This window comes from Desmodus rotundus, chromosome 12 (genome assembly GCF_022682495.2).
Source record: "Desmodus rotundus isolate HL8 chromosome 12, HLdesRot8A.1, whole genome shotgun sequence".
Lineage (NCBI taxonomy): Eukaryota > Metazoa > Chordata > Mammalia > Chiroptera > Phyllostomidae > Desmodus > Desmodus rotundus.
Window position 1 is genome coordinate 12,377,163 of NC_071398.1, and position 17,437 is coordinate 12,394,599.

The window sequence follows — 17,437 nt, forward strand, 5'->3', positions numbered from 1 at the left end:
ACATATTGTACCCCTTTAATCCAGACCCTCCCTACTCCCCTTCACACACACACACACACACACACACACACACACACACACACACACACACACAGAAACCCTCCTCCACACCTTTGTTACAATGAAGAACCCAACACTGACACTTCACTGTCAACTAAACTTCATAGTTGCCTAATGGTTCATTCTTTGTGTGGCACATCGCATGAGTTTCATAAACACATATATTGATATGGACATATATCCACCTTCTATTACCAACATAATAGTTTCACTGCCCTAAAAATCCTCTGTCCTACAGCCATTCACCCTCCCCTGCCCCGAATCACGGATGGTTTTACTGCCCCCATAGTTTTGCCTTTTCCGGATTAGTATGTAATTGGAAGTATGTGGCCTCCTCAGATTGGTTTCTTTCACTTAGTAATATGACTTTCAGTTTCATCCATGTCTTCTTATGGTTTGAGAGCTCATTTCTTTCGGGTTTTGTCTTTTATTAGAACTCTTTAGGGAGAGATTCATGCTGTATAGTAAGAGTACCATCATTTCAATTCCTTTGAACCTGATGATAAAGGACTTGGAAAGTATTGGTCTAGTGAACTCCCAACAGACATCCCAAATCCTCGAAACTAAAAAAGTTTCCGTTTTCAAATGTGCATTTTGTACTCCACTATTGAGAGAGAGGCGTGTATCTGCTGTTGAAGCTGCATCTAGATGGAGGGTGATACTGCAGTTCCATGGCCAGGTTGGGATTTTTATTTCTTGTTGGAGTTTTTTTGTATTATAGAAATACAATGAGAAATATCAATTTTGAAATTTTGAGAGGTTGGCGATCTCATAAGAAATATCTGATTAAGCTAAACAATGCACAACTGAGAAGATTTTTGAACAGGGAACACAAATAACACTTGGCAGAGGATGAAAAATGTAACACACTCCCAAGCACGTGCACTCAGCAACCGTGCCCACAGCCTCGCAGTCCTTGGCATCTTGCTTCCCCACCAACAGCCTCTGAGACGGAACAATAAGAAGGAACAGCTTGTTCAGCTCTTCATGTGCTGTCCCAAGCATATGTTATCAAAACCTTTCCTTTTTAAAAATATTATTAAAAGCATTAAAGATAAGTCAGGTCTTTGTGGGCTTAATTATTCAGTACATTTTGTTTTATTTATTAATATTCTGTATTTGACAAATATTTCCAGAGAATTGGGGAGGTTATAACAAAAAGATTAACTGATTCTATGAGTATTCTGGAATGAGCTTAGTTTGTGCATCCACTGGGCAAAGCACATTCATCTTCCCCTAGGAGAACCCAAGACAAACTTTGTAACTTTGGGAAAACTCTGTGACATCTTTAAGCATTCAATTCCTTATCAGTAAAAGAGACAGGGCAATAATGTCTTTCTCATGAGATTCTTATATGGATTAAAGAGGAAGCACAATGCCTAGCACATAAAAGTATTTAATGAAGTGCTCAATAAATACTTTCCATTATTGAATATCATTTCTAGTAATAGACACGAGGTTTTTATATAGATGGGAGGGGTTAGGGAATGCTCTGGGAAGGTGATGCTTTTGAACTGTAATAGACACAAGGTGTCTATTAGACACGAGGTTTTTCCAGTAATAGACACGAGATTTTTATACAGATGGGAGGGGCTAGAGAATGCTCTGGGAAGGTGTTGCTTTTGAACTGAGTCTTCAGAAATGACACAATGATCTCTGAGGGGACAAAGCACTCTAGGATGTAGGAATAGTCTCAGCACAAAACTGTATTTGCATCCTACCTGCTCTTCCTGCTATTGACTTACCAGTGGGCACCACCCAAAACTCTATTCTACAACATTAGTTGATTGGGCAAATTCAAAGCAATAATTAGAAACCAGCCAAGATGCTGCTGGGATTTCCCACCAGGGTATAAACATCTAGCCATCCTAAAGAAGGTATTATATATTGGGTTGGCCAAAACGTCTCTATGTTTTTTTCTGTGAAATAAAAGACAAATTTTTTGTTTTCACCAGAACTTTATTGATTTGGATATATTGAGTATGTTGGCCATCTCCTGCATGGTATAATGTTGATTATTCTCAATCAATGTCTTGATTCGATCGCCATCAATTTCAGCTGGTCTACCCGAATGCTGAACAACAACCGCGAGAAATCTCCAGCCCAAAACTTCACAAACCACTTTTGACACGTTCAATCAGTCACAGAACCTTCTCCATACACTGTGAAAAACTTATTTTGCATTTCAGTTGCATCTTTACCTTTCTTGAAATAATTAAGTGTAACATGCCAAAGATGGTGAATATTTTCTTCCATCTTCAATATTAAAATGGCTACAAAAAATTCACCCATTTTGATGTTTTTAAGTGTACACTTACATAACCACTGTCACAATACAATCTAATAAAACTGTTTTGAATGAAGTTAAAGATAACTTAGCACTACTACAGCCATCTTACGGGAAAAAAAAAACCACCAAACGAATTTTTTGGCCAAACCAACACATACGTACATTTTTAGTCTTAATTGCAAAACAAACCCTCAAGAGGTTCCTCAAATGTGATCTTGTTCGAAGTTCTTATGAGATAACAGGAAGAATAAGAATCTCTGCCATCTGGTCTTTTTTTTAATTTAGAAAAAAATCTCTAAAACTAGAATGATTTATCAACAACAATAGTATCTACTGTGGCTCTTTTTGGCTGTTGATGCTCTGGTGGCTGTCAGCTTCCCCAGAGTGCCTAAGAAGAGCGATGCTCCACAGATCAAGGGAAAAATGTAAATAGTTTTGCAGAACGTTTATTTTTTATGTGCGCTTCACAGAATGCTTTACACGTATTATCTTATTTAAGCCTCACAACTGGCCTGCAAAGACGACAAGGACAAAAGCAGAGTAGTATGGAGGATGGAGAAACTGAGGCGAGACGGACTGGCTGGTCACATAAAGGGCGCGGCGTGAGTTCTGCTCTGACACTGAGCAGCTGAACTGAAAACTCACATCCTCCCCGGCTATGACACCATTATAATCTTTGTAAGTAGCCTGCATTATTTGAATGCACCTACGCCATTCAATTACAGAGTTTTATTTTGGCAGGTGATTTGGCACATGAGATTTCAGGTCAGAATCAATAAGGTCTGCATTTTGGTTCTGTTACTAACAGAACTGAGTAATTCAGAATACTTTTACTTGTGTTCACCTCAATCCCCTTGTGAGGAAACTGGAACATTAAATGCATCAACCATGTAGAACTGCTGTGTTTCCCAGGGCCCAGTGGCTTGGAAAACACTTAACAGGTTTCCAGTGCCTGGCAAATACTCATGTTAACTATTGGTGCCAGCAGCATCCATGCCGTCACTACCCTCATCATCACTGTACGGTTATTTGCTACGTTATTCACCTGCAGTGACTCCTGTGATCCAGGGAAGATCATCACTAGAGAAGCAGAATGACAGCAGGTACAGAAAAAGTCAGCTCTCAGAAAAAAAGCCTCAGTGTGCATTTATAAATTATTTTTATTACGGGGAACCAAAGTGTGTTTTCGGATTGAGCCAAGGCGAATGCTTAGCAGATAAGACAGCAAAAGCAGTCAGAGAGAGAAAAAAGAATAGCAGGAGACAGATGACTTCAGAAAATAATGAGCTTTCTTATATGATTGGTTCTTATTTGCTTTTCAATGCTTTACTTTTTGAGATATTTTCAATGTTTCATAATAATCCAAACTGTATCAGGTTAGGACAACCACGAAGATCAGTCGTTAAGATGATTACCGACCCACCATATTTGATTTGGTTAACGGAGGTGACCCACACTGCAGATTCCATTTCTTGTGTTTTTGTTGTTGGTTCTAGGTTCATGGAAGAATTTTCCCTTTCCCCCCCCCCATTATCTTTACCTTGCAGTAGTAAATTTCCTTGTCTTTTTTCAGGGATACTAGCTACAACTCATGCAATACTAAGGATACAATGTTCTTTTCTTTGTCTCTTTAATATCCTTCGAAGAGTATAAAAATAAACACCCTAGACAAAAAGCCCAAGAGTCTTTTTTTTTAACATGTGAATGCATTTTATTTTTTTCCAGTTACAGTTGTCCCCATTGTTTTCCCATTGCTCTCCCCTGCCGTGCCCACCGCACCTCTCCCACATTCAGTCCCCCCTCGTCATCCTTGTCCACGGGTCTTTTTTATACACATTCCTTGATTTGACCCTTCCCCTTATTAACGTGATTTTTATTTTTTCTTATCTTTGTATCTTCAAGTAGCTGCCAAAATTTGATTCCTATCCCCTTATAACAGCAACGGAGAATTATTTCTCCTTTGCTTTTCTTCCCTTCCTCTATATACCTGAGCACATTTTGAGACAGAAACTCTGTCACTGATTCCTGGAAAAATAGCGTGACTCATATTCATATAAAAGAGTAAGTGTACAAAATTGGTGACAGTTATTGACTAATCTTCATTCTTTTCAAGTGTCATCTCTTAGTCCACGTAGATGACCAGGCACATCAAACCTGGGTGATTGATTTAATCATTCCATGGGCCTTTTGTTTTTCTGTTAACTTTATGAAAAAGTATTATTTTATTTTAAATGTTCATCCTACATTGCTGGTTGTTTTGAAACTTTTTAAAATCATTTTTTACATTTCAATTACAGTTGACATACAATATTACATTAGTTTTGGGTGTACACCCCAGTAATCAGACATTATATAACTTACTAAGTGCTCATCCTAACCAAAGTGAAAGAATTAAGGAGTACAAATTGGTAGTAACGGCATTATCATGGGGGTGTAAAGTACAGCATAGGGGATATAGTCCATAGTATTGTAATAACTCTGTATGGGGTCAGATGGGTATGAGATTTATCGTGATGATCGTTCAATGCTTTACTTCTCACTCTGCTTCTCTGTAGTTGGAACAGGAGAGAGAGCAACTGGGGCGAGCAAAGGAATGTGAGTAGAGGACTCATCAGCATGGACAATGGGGGGGACTGACTGTGGCAGTGGGGGAGGCAAAGTAGGGGTAAGCAATGGGGAAAGGGCAGGACCACTGTAACTGAACAACAAATAAATAAATGAATAAGTGAATAAATAATTAAAATTGTAAGGAACTGTATCTCCTTGACTACTTAGGCTTTACCAGGAAAATGAAGGAGTAGAAATTAAGAAGTCCTTTATAGAGAACCATTTTATTTGGTATGGTTTTGGTGCTCACTGGAATGATTTCCTGGGATACGTTTTAAAGGATGTTAGTTAGCCATGAAACAGCTTGTTCCGAATTGTTCTTTGGTCAAAACAGGGAAATGAACGAGTCTTAAGTAGAAAGGGATTTTCGTGAACTCAGCTCCCTAGAAGAATCAATATCATATCACGACTTTTTTCCCCCCTGTTGGAATTGTGTGGTTTAAAATATAAAGATTCTATTCTTCCTTGGGAAAAAAGCAATGTTTAAATTTTCCACCTGACATGTTATAGTGTTATATTTCATGTCAGGTTGTTTCAGCCATGGCGAATGATAGGAACCTCGGTGATGCTACGATACAGACGCTGCGGCTCACGCTGAGTTATCGCCGTGAGATGTGTCTGCCGGAAAACATACCCGGGGAAGACGTGCAATTCTGAAAACCAAAGATAATGCCCACGGGGTCTAGACACAACAATGTTCCTCATTCATTTCTCGTGCAGGGACAAGGTAACAAAGCAAGACTAACACTATTTATCCACCTTCATAAAATTAAAACAACAGAAAGATCTGTTCTAACTCAGAGCTAGACAAACACAGAAATAGCCAAATAGAACCAGTATAAATGTAATTCTAAAAATGACAAGAAAGAGGGCTAATATTTCTTTCATACCTCCTGTGTACCAGATAGTTCCACTACATACATACTTTGATTTGATAACCCCAATGTTCTTTATACAGGTGACATTATTTTTAATAGTTAATTCCTTTTCAAAAAAAAAAAGAAAGAAAAATAATTTCAAAGGGAAACTGAAGCTCACCATGATTAATGAAGGAGCTCACTCTCATTTTTTTCAAGTCATGCAAAGACCATCGCACTGCTCCTAATGTATCCCTTTGCCTGGCTTTGAGGCAGGTGCCAGGTAACGTCAGCTTTCTTGTTCTTTCCCATTTCAGGCCTTCATTACCTCAGGCTTGAAGTTTTATAGAGATTTTTTAACTGATTTTCTCTAATTCCATTCCCCTTTAAAGCTTTCCGTGCATGGCAGCCAACTTTTTATTATCTTTAAGGATAGTACCAATCATTCATTACTTTCCACACAAAAAACTTCATTGGAATCATTTCCAGTTTTAAATGGCATCTGGGCAACCGAGAGTTGCTGGCTCAGCCTCTCCAAATTTCCTACTGAAATAATTAGAAACCCATAAAAATCAAATCCCAGTCCTTTTTTCCAGGCAACCAAAAAGCTCTGATATACAGTTCTGAGTAGCTATAGATACAGCCTAGATCTACAAGGCCTCGCAGCATCCATGGATACAGGTAAGGTCAGAAAACCAAAGAGATTCTCTCATAAGCATAAATGTCAAAATGATTTAAAGAGAGGAAGAACGGGATACAAAGCAAAGGGCCTCCAGCCAGTCCCTAAAATAGAGGGTGCGTTTCACGGCCAGGTTGAGGAGGCAGCAAGAAATAGAGGGAGATTCAGATGAGAAAGATTCCTGAAATATCCATACGTAAAAGTTAGCTCCATTAAAGGGGGTCATGGTTATATATTATAGCCGCTAAGCCAAATCTGCAAGAAAAAAATTAAGATGATATTGAACATCAGGCTTACTAATGCCCAGAAACAGTCAGGATGGGAAAGAACAAGAACTGGAACCAAACTGAGAAACTGGAAGCTCACATTTGCTGTGCAACAAGTCACAGAAATCCACCAGTCATATATACTAGGGAATCCCTTCATCTCTTCACTGATTTTTTTTTTAACCTCGGTTCAGAAATGATATATTTAGCAACTCTGCAGTCATTCTTCTCCCAGTGCATATGATTTTCAGCTGAGTTGCCTGAGGGATCTTCCTTTCTCACCCATATCAAGATTTTAATTGCTACTTTTAGTCCTGATCTAGAACACCGGGAAAACAGCTGGTTAGTAAGTAGCAGCCACAGGGACAGGCTGTAGGTACAGGGGTGTCAGAGAGGCTCCTGGAAGGCATTGCTGCAGGAGACTATTGTTCTCAGATGTTCCACCTGCCAGCCTGTCTGCACACCTGACATTCAGGGCAAGGCTGCATTTCTTCAGGCTACTCTGGCAGGTCTACCGTAGACCGAAACAGGTACTGCACTGGGAAGTGGGCTCATACCTACTGACAACAACCGGCTTCCAGCTGTGGAACTCCATACACACTCCATATAACGAGATGGTTGGCAAACTCTGCCTACTACACCTCTCCTTATCCCGGTGACCGGCGTGAGATGAAAGAAAAACAAATGTACCCACCTATCCATCTCTGTATCTCTTTACGGCTATTAGTCTTACAGTTTAACGTTGTTCAGAACATTCAGACTTCATAGACCAGTTCATGGAACAAGTCTGTCAAAAAACCGGTACACAAAAGGACACGCAGTGTGATACCAACTCTACTGATGTCACAATGTGTGTTGGGGATTACATGCCCATATTTCACCAGAAGAAAATGCATGAATCACATAATTATTATCTCTGAGCAATGGACTTTGGATGACAAGTTCTTACACACTTTTCTATGGCTTCAAGTTTCCTCTAGTTGCCACATATTTTCTTTGTAATAAAAATGTTATAAAGACTTAAAAATAAATAGAGCAGCATGCAGCGAGCAGCAAACTTCTCATGAGCTGCTTAATAATGTTCTGCTCCTATTTGCCATTTAAAGATGCCCATCATTGGATTCTCGTTGTTCCTTCAGTCTTACATCCTCATCACTCTATTACAAACATACACAATTGACTTTCTCACTTTAAAAAAGAGAAAGCCTCTAGCTACGTATGGTACTATAAACACACAGAAAGAGGGAAATGCATGTTAACAATTTTATGTTGCTTTTATAATCAGACAACTGATACTCAGTATTTAACTCAAAAAGGCTCTATTTCTCTGTATATGAGTTAACATGCCCATCTCATTATCAAAAGGTTTACTCTTATTTAAATGTTCCATGTTAAGAGAAAACACCATCTTGGAGTCATTCAACAGTTTATCTTGATCCATCTATATCTGTATAAAACTTCATTTTTCCCATCACATATTCCATTAACCAGAGTGCATGCATATATCACGCGTGGCTCCTTTATACCTTAGCTTCACTTGTTCCCTCCATCTGACATCACTTTTACAAAGCAATAGTTCAAGGCCAAAATCAACTGTTCCCATCAATTGAAGATCGACTCCCTCTGTTGGCTTCCTGAGCGCCTCCCCCACCCCAATTCTCTGCAAGTAACATTTTCCAATGTTCCTGCACTGCTATGTTACAGTAAACTCTGGGAGGGGAAAAAGGGCACCTTTTCCACGTGTTCTTTGGTTGGCACATAGCTGGTCATACAGAATCAATAAATATGCTTTTACAAAGGGGGCGATCAACGTTTTACAATCGAAAAACTCAGCCCTTTGAAAATGAGCCAGAGGGAGCACAGAGGAAGTTATGTGACGACAGGCAAGGGGCTTTAGAAATCCACGGAAAAAGTGGGCAGAGGGCAGCAAAACCACCTTCACCTTCACCGTTCTGTCTTGGGCTCAGCCCAAGGTAACGTGAATGGTAGAGACAGGTCCATGAAATTGCAATCGATCCCCAACGCACTAACTGAAAATTGCTCCATTCACTGCAAATAATAAGGAAGAACTGACAGAGCCAAGCAAAGCTCAGTTACTTCCTTTTCCTAAAAATAAAGTAACCAAGAGTTATAATTGGAACAAAAACAGAATGAGAGGAAAAAGCTTTGCCTTTTCCGCAGCCTAACACACTCTTCTCTTTGGTATAAAAGGAGGAATAAATGGGGCATGTTGAACACTATAAGAAGGATGCATGTGATATCTTTCAAACGGATACATACGTGTGTATTAATATATACACATATATGTACATTCAGCCTTATGTATAATGTACCTCTACAACAACTGAGCAACAGTTCTTGGGATTTTAGACATCAAAGAGGCCTGAGATGTCATCGGGTCTGACTCTTTTACCTACGCAGCAGGCTCAGCCACCCCAGGGCATGTGTCCATTCGGCCACTGCTGTACGAGTAGGAGTGGTCAGTGTTACGTCACTCCTGCTTGACTGCAAGTTTGGGGAGGGAAGCCCTCTGTCCATTTTATCTCCATATCCCAAATCCCTACCACGGGCAACAGTGGAAAACAAGAATTGTCAGAATGAGTAACTACATTATGGAGCCACGCTACCAATTTAGAAACTTTATTTTGCTTATATCGCAGTGAAATGCTCCTGCTGCCATCTGTTGCCCAGTTTTCACATGAAAGCACAAGGGAGGAGATGGTTGCCTCTTTGAATTCTTGATTGCAGATGCCAAGACTTCTTTTCTGCTTCCTAACACTTCTTGGGGGACCTTAACGGTGCATTTTTATTTCTTTGCAGTGCTCAATATTGGTTAAACTTGGTCAATACCTGTTGATCATCGATGGACACTGGGAGCAATAGACCCTAGGTTATTGGGCTTAGGTTGCTTGTCTCAATCCAGATCAGTTCCTGACTTGAGGATGGAGGCTATCCTTAAAAATATAGATTTCTAGATTCTACCTCTAGAGATTATCCATTCCATTGAGGATGCAGTGTTATTCACAGTAGCCAATCTATGGAAACAACCCCCAATGCCCATCAGCAGGTGATGGGATAAAAAAAGCCCATATATATTATATAAATATATATGCTGTTGAAAATGATAAGATTTCATTCCTTTGTATGGCTGAGTAATATTCATATTCATATTTGAATATGGTAAAATATTACCATTTCCAACAGCATGGATAGACCCAGAGGGTATTATGCTCAGTGAAATAAGTCAGTCAGAGAAAGACAAATACCATATGATTCCACTTATGTGTGGAATCTAAAGAAAAAATTAAACAAAATTGAAACAGACTCATAGACACAGAGAGGGAACTGTGCATTGCCAGAGAGGAGGGGCATTGGGGGACTAGGGGAAAGAGGTAAAAGGACTAAGAAGCACAAATTGGCAGTTACAAAAAAAGTCACAGGGAAGTAAGGAAAGCATAGGAAGTACAGTCAATAATATTGAGATAGCTATGCATGGTGCCAGACGGGGTACTAGAAATATGGAGGAGAACAGCATGTAAATTATATGATGAGCTAACCCCTTAGCTGTACACCTGAAACCAATGTAAAATAAAATTGAAAGAAAAAAATGAATTTTGAGTGGTGAAATTTTTTCAAGAGTTCCCCAGGTGATTCTAACATAACACTAGCTTAGCTAACTTTATGGAGCTCAGGAAGGCAGTTACTTGAAACAGAATAGAGTTTGCCCAAGAAAATGGCTTTATGCAGAAAAGTTGGCGTGAGGAAGGGAAGCCTGACGCCAGGAGTAGAATGGTCAGAAGGTAAAATTTACCACTAAGGATGGAAATGGTCAATAATAACATTCTTCAAAGTGCAGTGCACATATCATACAGAGTTCAGTAGAGGTAATTATGGGTAGTAAGAAGTATACCTCGTTAACACCGACTCAAGTATGTAGTAAGAAGTTTCTTTGAACTATCTTTCAGCCACTGCTGACTGCATCAAGGTGAAAGTTTCAAATCTCTTAATAATACCTGTTAATTTGCACTTGAAACAAAGAGAATGGTGGCTGAGGTTCAGAGCCTTGGGAGCAATGGGGACTTACTTATTGCAATTTACCAGTATTCTCTTGGTTTCTTAGATTTATTTTTATCTTGTCTTTATAGCAAGTGATACCGGTTTTCCATTAAAATACCAACATATTCAAACCTCTTGAGTGCATGCACTTTAGTGGAAATTGGTGAGCTTATTAAAATATCAAGTCAATATGGCAGATGGTGCTTGGCTGTGACAAAACCTCAGGCATGGCAAGAAATGAGTGCAGTTTGAGACATTGATTAATCGCAGCAGATAAAAATAGCAAGTGATCGATCTCCCAGAATATTTCTGATTAATTAGGAGTGGAGACAGAATTGGTAAGGGCTAAAAACTTAGGTGGGCTTAGATTTCTTTACGAAGGTGTCCTTTTGGAGGTCTCCACGTCTCAGTTAGACACTGCCAGTGAACACACAAATGGGTAAAAACCACAGGAGAATGGATGTGAAAGTGGAATATTTCCTACCCTTTGAAATCTCCTGTTCCTAGAACACAAACATGGGTCTTTTTGTCAAGATTATTTTGTCAAGAACCATAGAACCCCTCCCTCCCTTCCTTCATCTCTTTCTTCCTGCCTCTCACCTGCCCTCTCTACCTCCTTTCCTTATTTTCTTTCTTCCTTCACTTACTGATTTATTATAAGGCATTGGCTGATGTGATTATAGAATCTGACAAGTCCCATCAGCCTGCTGGAGACTCAGAAGAGCTGATGGGGTTAAGTTCCAGTTGAAAGACCAGCAGACTCCAGACCCAGAAAGAGTCAATGTTTCAGTTTAACCTGAAAGCAAACACTGATGCCCCTGCCTGAAGACAGCAAGACGGGAGGAGTTCCCCCTCCCTGGCTAGGGAGAGTCAGCCTTTTTGTTCTATTTAGGCCTTGAATGGATTGAATGATTGAATGAGCCCCACCCACGGGATACAGCACCTTCCGCTTCACTGGGTCCGTACATTCAAATGTTAATCTCATCCAGAAACACCCTCGGGACAACACAGAATAGCTGACCAAATGAATGGGCACTCCATGGCCTCACCAATTTGACATATAAAATTAACCCTCACCGTAGGTATTAATTTTAAAATATTGGTAGAATGCAAGACTTAAACAAGCCCTATATACTGCAGTGCTTGTCCCAGGCTTAGTACCTAAGAATCGGTAGTTTCATTCCCTGATTTTCAATCTCACCCTCTCTCTCTACACTGCCTGACACACCTTGAAAGCTCAAAGTATGACTTCTGGATAGAACGGCACATTTCCCCAGTTGGTAAATGTCTAGGCGGGGGCTTGAAAAGGGGCCTGGCTGCCACCGTCCCCTGTATTCCTTCACCCTTTGTCTGTGTGTTTTCCCTGCCCTCAGATCTGCCAGTGCGGGGAAACCTTCCTCCGCAGCCCAACCTCCGGCAGGGCCTGCCCGGGAGCTCAGAAGCTCTAGAAAGAAAAGGGTGTCTTAGAGGAGTAGGTCTGCACGGGGCTACATTCATTTAGTTCAAGTTCTTTCATCCCTGAGGATATCGTGCACAGGCAGGATTCAACCAGCAAGGCTCTGGTCACACGTTTAAGAGGTTTGCCAGAGCCCGGAAGGCTTTGTGTGAAGTCAAAGGGAGAAGAAAGGAGTGTAATGAGTACAGATCTAAAGGAATCTTTTTAACCTCAGTAAAATAAGTGGAAAAAGGCATTAAATTTGAATTTTCAAAACAGAGAGGAAACTGAGAGGCAGCGTGTGTGGTGAGGCCTCAGGACACAGGAGCCTGGCTTTTCAGAGGGCTGTGGCTGCACACGGGTCCAGAGCCGCCACTTTGTTGTTGCACAGCTAGGGAGTTTCCCTTCACCTTTCTAAGCTGCAGTTACCATGGCTATAAATAGGCACGGTGATGAGACCTTTCTCTGGGGTTCTTCGGATGGCAGAATAGTATTAGTGCTTAAAACGACACAGCCACGAGCTATTTTTCTCCTCCCTCACTTAAAGAAAATCAAGGATGATGATATCATAAACAACTGAAGATGTGTTGAAGATGTGTAGATAGCGATGCAAACTCATAAAGAAGTGAGCACATGCAGGAGTACGTCTATAAGTACCATTCTTTTATAGCCAGAATGTGGAGGGGAAGGGTGGGCGAACGCATGGACTACTCACGACCAAAACAAAGGAGAGGGTATAGGATACACAAAGCGCTTAAGATGTTAGGTGGCTGGTAATTCTCCATGTTTTATCCCCATTTTGCACCTTTCATAGACACTATATTCCACAGAATAAGACATCTTCACAAAACATAAGTGAGGACTGTTTTTCGTTTTGTGAGAACTCTAATTCGAATGCAAAGAGAAACATATTCTATGACAGTGAACTCATCTAAGCATTATCCTAAAAAAGTTTTCTCTTGAATTGTCAACCATGACCTTCCCGATGTGCACTGTATGTGAATTATGTTACTATTTATTTGAATTTCAAATTCATCAAAAAGACATTTGAACTGGAAAGCTACATTTATACCATAAAAACATAAAGAGATACAATCTCATAAAAAAAATTTTCCTCTTAAGATACACTTAGGTAAGACTTGGAGTTTATAAATTTCTTCCCCGATGCATATTACTAACTGCTCTTCGCAGAGAAAAGAGATTTCAGATCAAAATGTACACAATGAATGATCAAAATGGCAACCATTTCTTATCATAACCATTAAATTTGTATAGGGAGTACTTGGTGAGAGAAGAAAAATTATCATTCAGTAACCATCATTTGACACAATCTTAGAGAATTCTTTTGAAAAAGTTTCCTTATTTGTATTTTTGATGTTTGTCCAGTGTCACAAAGTAACTCACAGAACAGGTCTTCCTATTCTGTTCCCAAAGTATAGGCGGCCCCCTCTGATACAGTCTCTGTGTCTCTGAAAATATTGAAGTCCATAATAATATTTTTGAAAAAATATATTAAATATACACTACTGTAATTTGGGGATGCCCAGAGGAATGGTCTCAATCAGATGTAACAGTCAGCCAGAAACTGCCAAAATCTATACTTGTTCTGTGAGCACAGGTCTGTACTTAAGAATCTTGAAGGTCTTAAGTAGAGTGAGGTTTTTCTTTTGGTGAGTAAAGGTTTTTGAGGGGTTAGTTTATTTGAGGATTATAATTATTAACTTACTTTTATTCCTAACATGAGTTTAACTAATGTAAATGATACACTAGCTCTGAGTCAATAGTTAGGAAACCTAAACACCACTGAGCAAATGCAGCTTTAGGTGTCCCCCACCATGTGACAATATTTCTAAAACCCGAGTAATAAAACTATTCTTTACAGAAGGAAAGAATTATACACCCTGTGAGTTGATTCCAAACACTACCAAATTATTTAAGTACCTGCAAATTATTTTAGGTATGAAATCCTCCTAGTCACTATAAAGCTTTAATACTGAGATAGGATAATGAAAAGAAATACATGATAAAAGAGAAATCATTAATTTAATGTGAAAGACGAGGGAGGTTGTGTGTAGCACGTGAACTGGTGATGTGGACGGAGGGAATGGTGGTGGAAGTTTCCTCTGAATTCTGCACGTAGATGCTGTGCCTGCGATGTGACGACGAATGAGGGTTTAGGCCACTTGTCTGCATTCGGACCGCAGAGAAGCCTACATCCCTCAGGATGCAGAGACGGCAGTCTGTCTTCACGGGATGCAAACACACACTTTACGTACTAGATCTTGCTTTCCGAGTGACGAGACAAACTAGCCAAATGATTTCCGTGCATAACGCTAGAAATTAAAAACAAAATATAGCGGGTTGGGGGAGGGGGGGATGGGAGGGAGGGAGAGAGGACACATAGTAAAAATAGTTTCAGAAGGCGATGCCTAGGATATCCTTATTTAGGATTGTTGCATACCGATAGTATTTTTTAAATCTCACCACCGAGTACTCATTTGCTTTTGTTTAGTCCAGCATTTTTGGAAACTTAGTTTTAAATCATAGATTTTCATTACATAACTAGCAATACGGTTTGAAAAAGACTACGTTAAGCTGATTTTTAAAATAACATTTATATAATTGTTTTATTAAAATGCATTATTTAAAGTCTCTTGTTTAGATAATTATAATGAACACTAAGAATGAAAAATGTTTACTGCCTGAAATTAAGTAAATACAGCCAGTGGAAAATCATAAGAATATATTTTTTCCTCTCTTTTTTTTTTTGGTCTTCTATTTAGGAGAAAACAGCCTCTTGTATTTAATAAGTAGACAGGGTCTTACTATCTTTATACTTCGCAATTTAAAAATATAATATATGAAATCAGGAAGTGAAGAATAAATTTTGTCAAACTTGATGCCATCAAATACAAATTGGTCTAGAATTTGTGTAAGTGTATTGGCAATTGTGATAAGGGTATGGAATTATATTTCCAATAATACAGCTCTATGTTAGTAAGTGTTGCTTTCGTGTGGTACAGGAAAAATAATTAAGGAAGACATGAAGAGAAAGTGAGAGATATAAAGTATAAGATACAGTATGTGACAAATGATAGACCACGAGGGAGGGAAGAAAAGATGCCTACGGCGAATGAGTACAAACGACTACGTGCAAAGTGTGAAAGCATTAGATGGAGCACAGGTAACAAGGATGTAAGAAAGGTCTCCATGGACATAGGCCACATCCCAAGTACACGGGAAAAAAAAAAGGCCTGTTTGCTTTGACTACCCTGTCCACTGGCCAGACCCCTACTACTCACTCACTGGACTGTTTAGGTCCCTTTAGATACCGAGGCTCCGTCATCTCTTAAACAGAACTGTTCCTAAACTTTCCCTTACTGGATCAGTTCTCACAGATTCCTTGAGACTTTTCTCAATTTGGGTGAGACTGTAGGTGGGAAACTGAATGAGAAAACTTTCTCACTTGTGCTATCACTTCCATTTTAACTCTCAAAGTGACAATATTTCCTCCACATTGGAGCCGTCTCCCTAAAAACGGGTACTAAACTATAAATAGTCTTCCACTCCACTTGTCTTAACTGCCTGAACTAGATAATTTATTGCTCTGTTCCTTTAAAATACCTTGTTAGGAAATCTATCCACCCAGATTCCACACTGGTTCTCAGGACTAGAGCAGAGTACAAAACTGCTGAAATCACTGACCATGGAACTGAACAGCATTGTTTTCATAGAGATTAAGTCTTAATTGACACACACAGAAGAAATAGCTACCATGATGTGTGAAGGAATCACAAGAGAAAATGTCCTCCTAGAAGTGATAATAACCCAAGTCCTAAAAAATCAGTAGGAACTAAGTTGGTAGAATTGCAAAAAAGAGACTGAGGTCTATTTGTATTTTTTCCAGAGGAGAGGGGAGATACTTGGGTGTGATACGAAACTGATACAATCCTTGCAAAAGTAGATACTATGTGCCCCGTCCCTGCTACTCTAAAGCAATTGTGTGAAATAATAAAGTCATCAGAAGTTTTCCAATTTAAATACTATTGCCTCCAAGTGTATCAAAGGGTATCTATTATACATGTCACAGTGTTACTGGGTAAAATTGTATTTCCTCTTCCCTCTCATTCCATCACACCTCTAAAACACTCCAGGTACTCCCACTCGCAAAATGTTCAAATAGGGTACTCTGATACACACGGAGCTCTCTTTTCTTTGAGTTAGGTCTCCTTTTAGTATTGTAATTGGAACATTTACCACGAGATCTACCTCATTAACAAAGTTTGAAGCATTACTAACCATAGGCACAGTACTGTACATCAGACCTTTAGAGCTTACTCACCCTGCCTAACTACAACTGAACAGCCCTGCGTGTCTCCCCTTCCCATTGCCCCTGGCCGTGACCGTGCTACTCTCTGCAGCTCTGAATGCGACTATTTTAGAAACATCGTATGAGTGGAATCATACAATATTGTCCTTCTATAACTAGTGCATTTCACTTAACATAATATCCTCAAGGTCCATCCATGCTGTTGCATATTATAGGATTTCCTTCTGTTTTAAAGCTAAATAATATTTCATTGTATGTATATACCGTTTCGCTTTTCCAGTCATCTGTATATAGTTGTTTCCACTTCTTGGCTATAGTAAATACTCCCTCAAGGAACCTGGGAGTTCAAAAGCACTATATAAAGGATCAACAGGTGTATGAAAAGAGTCTCAACACCACTAAGGAAATGTAAATAAAAACCACAATGAGATACCACCTCACATCCCCCCCCCCCCCAAAAAAAAAGCAGCAGCAGCAACAACAAAAACAACAAAACCCACACCAGGGCTGTTGAGGATGTGAAGAAATTGAAATCCTTGTACACTCTTGGCAGGAAAGTAAAATCACGCAAGTGCTATGGAAAACAGCAGGGAGTTCCTCAAACCACTAAAACTACCACACTGTGTAGAAACCCGCTTCTGCACGTCCACCTGAAACAACTGAAATCGGGATCGCAAATACATAGCTCCCTTCTCTCCCAGGACTTTGTCATTACATTGTTGCATCTCTGTTTAGAGTCTGCACCTAGAGATGGGAAGAGAATTGGCTCCTCTCCTTCTCTGTCCGTAATTTCTCTCTCTCTAAAATGACCTGCTCCTTCAAGGATGGGAAGCAGGAAATGGAATGTGCGTGAAAAG